Raw genomic sequence first — 8,106 nt, 5'->3', positions numbered from 1 at the left:
GTCAGATATAACTTAGTGATCGAACAACATGAGAATTTGGCAGCTGGTGCATTTCAATATTTGTTAAAATTGATTCAAAACCAATATTGTAAAGGCATGAAAGCTAATTAGTTTCCTTTTATCTTTTTGTATAAATTTTTTTTTTTAGTAAAATTTGGTTTTCCAGTTAGTCAAGGTGTGGACCTCTGTTTCATTTTTTGTTTGTTTGTTTCAATGTCCTGTATTAGTTTTCTATTTATGGTTGTTTTGTTCAGTACACCTCAATGGAAAGATGGTCCTCTCTACACTGTTCGTATTTATGTTTCTTCTTTCAGAAGCCTCAAATCAGTATCTGAAAGATTAGGGTCCTCCTCCATGTCAATGGTTACTTTGTGGAATTTAAGAAATCCAGGTTGATGTTGTGTGTGGCTTAACCCTTGGGTGTATCATGGGGTGGGGGATGGGGGCGTGGCTGTTTTTCTTGGTAATCCTGAGGTAAAGACCTTTATTGTTGACAGAGGTATAGGCAGCAGCATCAGCAAGGGCAGTTTACAGTGTCCCATTTTCAGCCATCTGTTCTTAGAGTGGGACCTTAGCATGCCGCATAGTTACCGCCTTTCCTCCACACAGGAGATCAGCCAGTGGGCCCACCATTGTACAGGATGTTGGTCTTTCTCCTGAGCACTCTACAGCAGGGGTCCCCAAACCCTGGGTCAGTACCTCGTGTACTTGTTAGGAACTGCGCCACAGAGGGTGAGCAGCAGGTGAGTGAGTGAAGCTTCGTCTGTATTGACAGCTGTTCCTCTTCACTCGCTTCACCACCTGTGCGCCACCTCCTTTCAGATCAGCAGCATCATTAGATTATCACAAGAGCACGAACCCTAAATGTGCTTCAGTCCTTCCCAAACCACACCCCTTGTCCCGTTTGTAAAAAAAAAAAACATGTCTTCCACAATACTGGCCCCTGGTGCCAAAAAGACTGAGGACTGCTGCTCTACAGAAAGGGCCAGTTCCTCAATGAAACACACACCCTGAGTCTAGCATCAGTGACACTGTGTGCTGGGATCAAGACACATGACTCACAGATAGGTCCAGCTCAAGAGGCGTAATCCATGGTCCCTTTAAGGTGGGCCCCAATTCCATACTCCTGTCCTAAATGCCAGAGAGTGAAACTTCTGGTGCAGGTCAGTTGAATCCACAACAGAAGCTTGAGCAGGGACTCAGCAAATGCAGCGAAGAGCTAGTCCACAGGCAGCAGAGCTAGTTAGCAAGCCTAAGCAAGAGGACAAAGACCTCCCTCACCCTTCTTGACCCCACCAGCGCTGGTTGATTATCATTTGGACATGCCTGCTGGGTCAGTTGTTCTGGTCACCGTGAAGAGGAGAGATGGATCTCCCACCCGATATTTGCTTCAGATGTTAAGACTGATGATACCATACTTGCCTCAAAAAGCTATGCAAAGTTTTGTATGCTTACTAAGTTGGTTCAGTTGTGTCCAGCTCTTTGTAACCCTATGGACCAGGACTTGAGTATTTTGAATTTCCTGACATCATCAAGAGAGGGGGCATCTGAGCTTTCTTCTCAGTTTTCCTACATGTGGGGCAGGAGGGGAGGGGAAAGGGGAAAACTGGATAAGTGTCAGCAATCAAGCATCAAAAATGGAATCAGACTCTGTTACGTGCGTGGGAAAGAGCTGCATGTATATTTCTGAGTGGCCTGTTTTGGTATTAGAGGTATGTGTCTTTATAAGGAAATGTTGGGTGTCTCATTTTTATGTAAATGCTACTTTTACTTTTGTTCAAAACCATGCTGAGATAACCTTTCTTGCTCTTTTTTAACCCTCAAATTTTATATTATCTGATAGAGAAATTTAATAATACTATTTACTAAGTCTGTTATTAGCACTGCAGACTTTAATTACTATTCTGTAAGTCCAGTTCAAAATCATGAATTCCATCTGAATTTTATTATATTCTCATACAGAATTCATCTGGGAAGTCAGCCAACCAGAATGGGCATGTGCAAATAAGTTTCTCATTTTGGACAGTCATTATAATTTATGACTTATCTATGCCCACACTATGTAAATAGTTCTTAAAAACGTCAAACGTAGAATTCCAGCAGTGGGCGCATTTAGGGAGAGTTCTCATAAGTGTTCTCTTTTTCAATTATGTGGATGAACTTGGTCAGCTCTGGCCATGCAGTTTGAAGTTGTGGTTTGGCATCATTTTTCTAGAAGCTGTCTATTGGTATGGATCTTGTACTACGCCACATTTATTTTTTTCAATTGTCTTGTACAAATAGAATGCAAATTCAATGAAGGCAGGAATTGTTTTATTGTTTGATTGATTCATTGTTACATCTTCAGTGCCTAGAACCGTGCAATAATAGCTACTGAATGAATATTTATAATTGAGTTCCTTGATAAGCACTCTGTCCCTCTTTGATAATTAAAAATGCTTAATTGTGATTTTGGTAAATTATAAACTCAATTTCAAGTTCAACATCATGGTGTTCCTCAAACCAAGAGTACAATGGTAATTAAAAAAATATATATATGGAAAGTACTTTTTTTGGTGATTGTTTAAATTTATATATATTAAGACAGGGTAGAAGGAATCATAGGTAGAACAATTTGTTGAGCATATAGAAGTGTATGTATCAATTATGTTTACTCGGCACATTTGACTTGGAGGATATAGAAATCTTATATGAGCCCAAGGATAGGATGTGTATTGTAGTCAGTCTTTTGGGGAACTAGATATACAAGATTCTTGCTTTAGATTGTCTTTCCTTTTCAGTAAAGGATATGATCTTTTCTTATGGTTTTTTAGTTGCCATTTTCTCATATAACTGGCAGGATTGTACAGTGGATAAGTATAAGAAATATGGATTCAGATACTCATGTTCTATATGAATTCTGGTTTTACACAAATATTTGATTTTGGGCAAATTACTTACCCTCTCTGTGACTCAGTTTGCTACTTGTAAATTGTGACTAAAAAGAATATCTATTACATAGGGTTATCATTAGGATTACATGAGATAATGCATGTAACATATTTAGCATAGTTTTGGGCACATAGGATAAGCACTCAGTTCAGTTCAGTTCAGTCACTCAGTCGTGTCTGACTCTTTGCAATCCCATGAATTGCAGCATGCCAGGCTTCCCTGTCCATCACCAACTCCCGAAGCCTACTCAAACTCATGTCCATTGAGTTGGTGATGCCATTCAAATGTCTCGTCTTCTGTTGTCCCCTTCTCCTCCCAACTTCAATCTTTCACGACTTCAGTCTTTTCCAATGAGTTGGTTCTTTGCATCAAGAGGACAAGGTATTGGATATTCAGCTTCAGCATCAGTCCTTCCAATAAATATTCAGGACTGATTTCCTTTAGGATGGACTGGTTGGATCTCCTTGCAGTCCAAGGGACTCTCAATAGTCTTCTCCAGCACCACAGTTCAAAAGCATCAATTCTTCCGTGCTCAGCTTTCTTTATAGTCCAACTCTCACATCCATATATGACCACTGGAAAAACTGTAGCTTTGATTAGACGAACCTGTGTTGGTAAAGTAATGTCTCTGCTTTTGAATATGCTGTCTAGGGGTCATAACTTTTCTTCCAAGGAGCAAGCGTCTTTTAATTTCATGGCTGCAGTCACCATCTGCAGTGATTTTGGAGCCCAGAAAAATAAAGTCTCTCACTGTTTCTACTGTTTCCCCACCTATTTGCCATGAAGTGATGGGACCAGATGCCATGATCTTAGTTTTCTGAATGTTGAGCTTTAAGCCAACTTTTTCACTCTTCTCTTTCACTTTCCTCAAGAGGCTCTTTAGTTCTTCTTCATTTTCTCCCATAAGGGTGGTGTCATCTGTGTATCTGAGGTTATTGATATTTCTCCTGGCAATCTTGATACCAGCTTGTGCTTCATCCAGCCCAGCATTTCTCATGATGTACTCTGCATATAAGTTAAATAAGCAGGGTGACAATATACAGCCTTGACCTACTCCTTCCCTATTTGGAACCATTCTGTTGTTCCATGTCCGGTTCTAACTGTCGCTTCTTAACCTGCATACAGATTTCTCAGGAGACAGGTCAGCTGGTCTGGTATTCCTGTCTCTTGAAGAATTTTCCACAGTTTATTGTGATCCACACAGTCAAAGGCTTTGGCATAGTCAATAAAGCCAAAGTAGATGTTATTCTGGAACTCTTGCTTTTTTGATGATCCAACAGATGTTGGCAATTTGATCTCTGGTTCCTCTGCCTTTGGTAAATCCAGCTTGAACATCTGAAAGTTCACAGTTCACATAGTGTTGTACTGTTGAAGCCTGACTTGGAGAATTTTGAGCATTACTTTGCTACCATGTGAGAAGAGTGCTATTGTGCAGTAGTTTGAGTATTCTTTGGAATTGCCCTTCTTTGGGACTGGAATGAAAACTGACCTTTTCCAGTCCTGTGGCCACTGCTGAGTTTTCCAAATTCGCTGACATATTGAGTGCAGCACTTTCACAGCATCATCTTTTAGGATTTGAAATAGCTCAATTGGATTTCCATCACCTCCACTAGCTTTGTTGGTAGAGATGCTTCCTAAGGCCCACTTGACTTTGCATTCCAGGATATCTGGCTCTAGGTGAGTGATCACACCATCGTGGTTATCTTGGTCATGAAGATCTTTTTTGTACAGTTCTTCTGTGTATTCTTGCCACCTTTTCTTAATATCTTCTGCTTCTGTTAGGTCCACACCATTTTTGTCCTTTATTGTGCCCATCTCTGCATGAAATGTTCCCTTGGTATCTCTAATTTTCTTGAAGAGATCTCTAGTCTTTCCCATTTTATTGTTTTCCTCTATTTCTTTGCATTGATTGCTGAGAAAGCCTTTATTATATCTCGGTACTCTTCTTTGGAACTCTGCATTCAAATACATATATCTTTCCTTTTCTCCCTTGCCTTTGGCTTCTCTTCTTTCCACCTATTTGTAAGGCCTCCTCAGACAACCATTTTGCCTGTTTGCATTTCTTTTTCTTGGGCATGGTCTTGATCCCTGTCCCCTGTACAATGTCACAAACCTCCGTCCATAGTTCTTCAGGCACTCTATCAGTTCTAATCCCTTAAATCTAATTGTCACTTCCACTGTATAATTGTAAGGGATTTGATATAGGTCATACCCCAATGGTCTAGTGGTTTTCCCTACTTTCTTCAATTTAAGTGTGAATTTGGCAATAAGGAGTTCATGATCTGAGCCACAGTCAGCTCCTGATCCTGTTTTTGCTGACTGTATAGAGCTTCTCCATCTTTGGCTGCAAAGAATATAATCAGTTCTTTTCAGTGTTGGCCATCTAGTGATGTCCATGTGTCTCTACAGGTCTTCTCTTGTGTCGTTAGAAGAGGGTGTTTGCTATGATCAGTGAGTTCTCTTGGCAGAACTCTATTAGCCTTTGCCCTGCTTCATCCTGTATTCCAAGGCCAAATTTATCTGTTAACTCCAGGTGTTTCTTGACTTCCTATTTTTGCATTCTAGTCCCCTATAATGAAAAGGACATCTTTTTTGGGTGTTAATTTTAAAAGGTCTTGTAGGTCCTCATAGAACCATTCAACTTCAGCTTCTTCAGCGTTACTGCTTGGGGCATAGACTTGGATTACAGTGATATTGAATGGTTTGCCTTGGAAATGAACAAAGATCATTCTTGCTGGAGTCCAACTCCAGCAGCCAGTTCAACCTGAAAAGATGAATGGTGTCGGCGAGAGAAATGAGGCAACCTCTCAGTTTTCTGGGACTGCCTGTTTATTTCAAGTTTAAGATTCTCTTATACTTTTACAAAAACATTAGGCCAGAGGTTTGACATTTTCAGTTCCCCCTCTCCCAGATTTATTATCTCCATTAAATCATTGTTGCTCTTCAAACACAGTTCCTGCTTCAGTGATTCTCTCGGAATCAGCCTTATCATCTATTATTTACCTCCTTTAATGTGTCCTATAGTTAACTTGTGATTACATTGTAACTCATGCTACATTCCTCAGTTTACTACTTATCTTCCTAAATCCTGTTTGATGTTTCCCAACATCCTGAGCTCACTATCTCTTAAAAAGGCTTCTAGCTATAGTATCTCTAAAAATTCCTAACTTCTATAAGCTATAGTAAAATACGCTAACTTTACAACATTCCTTAAATCTTTAACTTCTGTTTTAATTATTTCTAAGCCCTAAGTTCAGTAAACTCCTTTGCCATAAACATTGTCCTCACAAATAGGCTTCAAATAGCAATCCTTCCCATGGCCTCAAGCTACGGCCTATGTGCTCATCCTGGAACACTCTTTTGTAAAAGTCCGTGAACAAATGTCAGTGATTAACTTTATGAATTATTTTCTGAGCACAGCTGTAGAAGGCTTTGTGCCTTCTCACACTCCTCTCAAGAACAATAAGCACCTTAGTGTTCCTTTTCAGTCAACTCAGCCAAGGAGAGGAAAAGACAAGTCAGAATTACAAGGCCTAACTCCTTCATCCCAGGATCCGGAATCCGTGCCTGTGGAATGAGGAGAGGGGTCTGGGGCTGTGCCTGTATTTTGTCATTAATGCCTAACGCGGCTCCCGACACATTCTGTCGTTTTTGAGATTGCATCCAAGTACTACATTTCGGCCTCTTGTTGACCATGATGGCTACTCCATTTCGTCTAAGGGATTCCTGCCCACAGTAGTAGATATAATGGTCATCTGAGTTAAATTCACCCATTCCAGTCCATTTCAGTTCACTGATTCCTATAATGTCAGTGTTCATTCTTGCCATCTCCTATTTGACCACTTCCAATTTGCCTTGATTGATGGACCTAACATTCCAGGTTCCTATGCAGTATTGCTTTTTACAGTATCAGACTTTGTTTTTATCACCAGTCACATCTACAACTTGGTGCTGTTTTTGCTATGGCTCCGTCTCTTCATTCTTTCTGGAGTTATTTCTCCACTGATCTCCAGTAGCATATTGGGCACCTACTGACCTGGGGAGTTCATCTTGCAGTGTCCTATCTTTTTGCCTTTTCATATTGTTCATGGGATTCCCAAGGTAAAAATACTGAAGTGGCTTTCCATTCCCTTCTCCAGTGGGCCACGTTTTGTCAGAACTCTCCGCCATGAAGCATCTGTCTTGGGTGTCCCTACATGGCATGGCTAATAGTTTCATTGAGCTAGACAAGGCTGTGGTCCTTGTGATCAGTTTGGTTAGTTTACTGTGATTGTGGTTTTCAGTTTGTCTGCCCTCTGATGGATAAGGATAAGAGGTTTATGGAAGCTTCCTGATGGGAGAGACTGACTTAGGGGGAAACTGGGTCTTATTCCGATGGGAGGGGCCGTGTTTAGTAAATCTTTAATCCAATTTTCTGTTGATGGGCAGGCCTGTGTTCCTTCCCTGTAGTTTGACCTGAGGCCAAACGGAGGTAATGAAGATAATGGGGACCTCCTTCAAAATGTCCCATGCACACATTACTGCACTCAGTGACTGACCCTGAAGCAGGCCACCACCAACCCATGCCTCTGCCGGAGACTTCTGGACACTCATGGTCATGTCTAGGTCAGTTTCTTATGGGTTAACTGCTCCTTTCTCCTGGGTCCTGGTGCACACAAGGTTCTGTTTGTGCCCTCCAAGAGTCTGTTTCCCCCAGTCCTGTGTAAGTTCTGGTGGTTCTATGGTGGGGTTAATGGCGACCTCCTCCAAGAGGGCTTGTGCCCTACTCAGGTCTGCTGCACCCAGAGCCCCTGCCCTGTGAAAGGCAACTGCTGACCCTTATCTTCACACGAGACACTCAGACACAGTTCTGGCCTAGTCTCTGTGGGTTGGGTGTGTGTTTTGTGCCCTTCCCAGATCTGAGCAGCTCAGGTGACTAGGTTCTTGAAGAGCACACTGTCCCAGGTGGACCGTGTGTCTTAATCACCTCCCTGGTCCAGGCCACGCAGTTTCCTGGGTGCGTCATGAGAGCACCATCTCAGGTGCACTGTATGTCTCTTCTAGAAAGCTGATCTCAGACTGTGACCCTCCTGGCAGATGTCAACCATCCAGGACCTCAGGAAGACCTGGTTAGCAGCTGGGAGCCTGCTCACAGTGTGGTGGAAGGTGCCATCTCTGTGGCTGAGATTGCAGCAG

Source organism: Bison bison, unplaced genomic scaffold (assembly GCF_000754665.1).
Source record: "Bison bison bison isolate TAMUID 2011002044 unplaced genomic scaffold, Bison_UMD1.0 scf7180017864228, whole genome shotgun sequence".
Classification (NCBI taxonomy): Eukaryota; Metazoa; Chordata; class Mammalia; order Artiodactyla; family Bovidae; genus Bison; species Bison bison.
Note: the sequence above shows the minus strand (reverse complement) of the source record.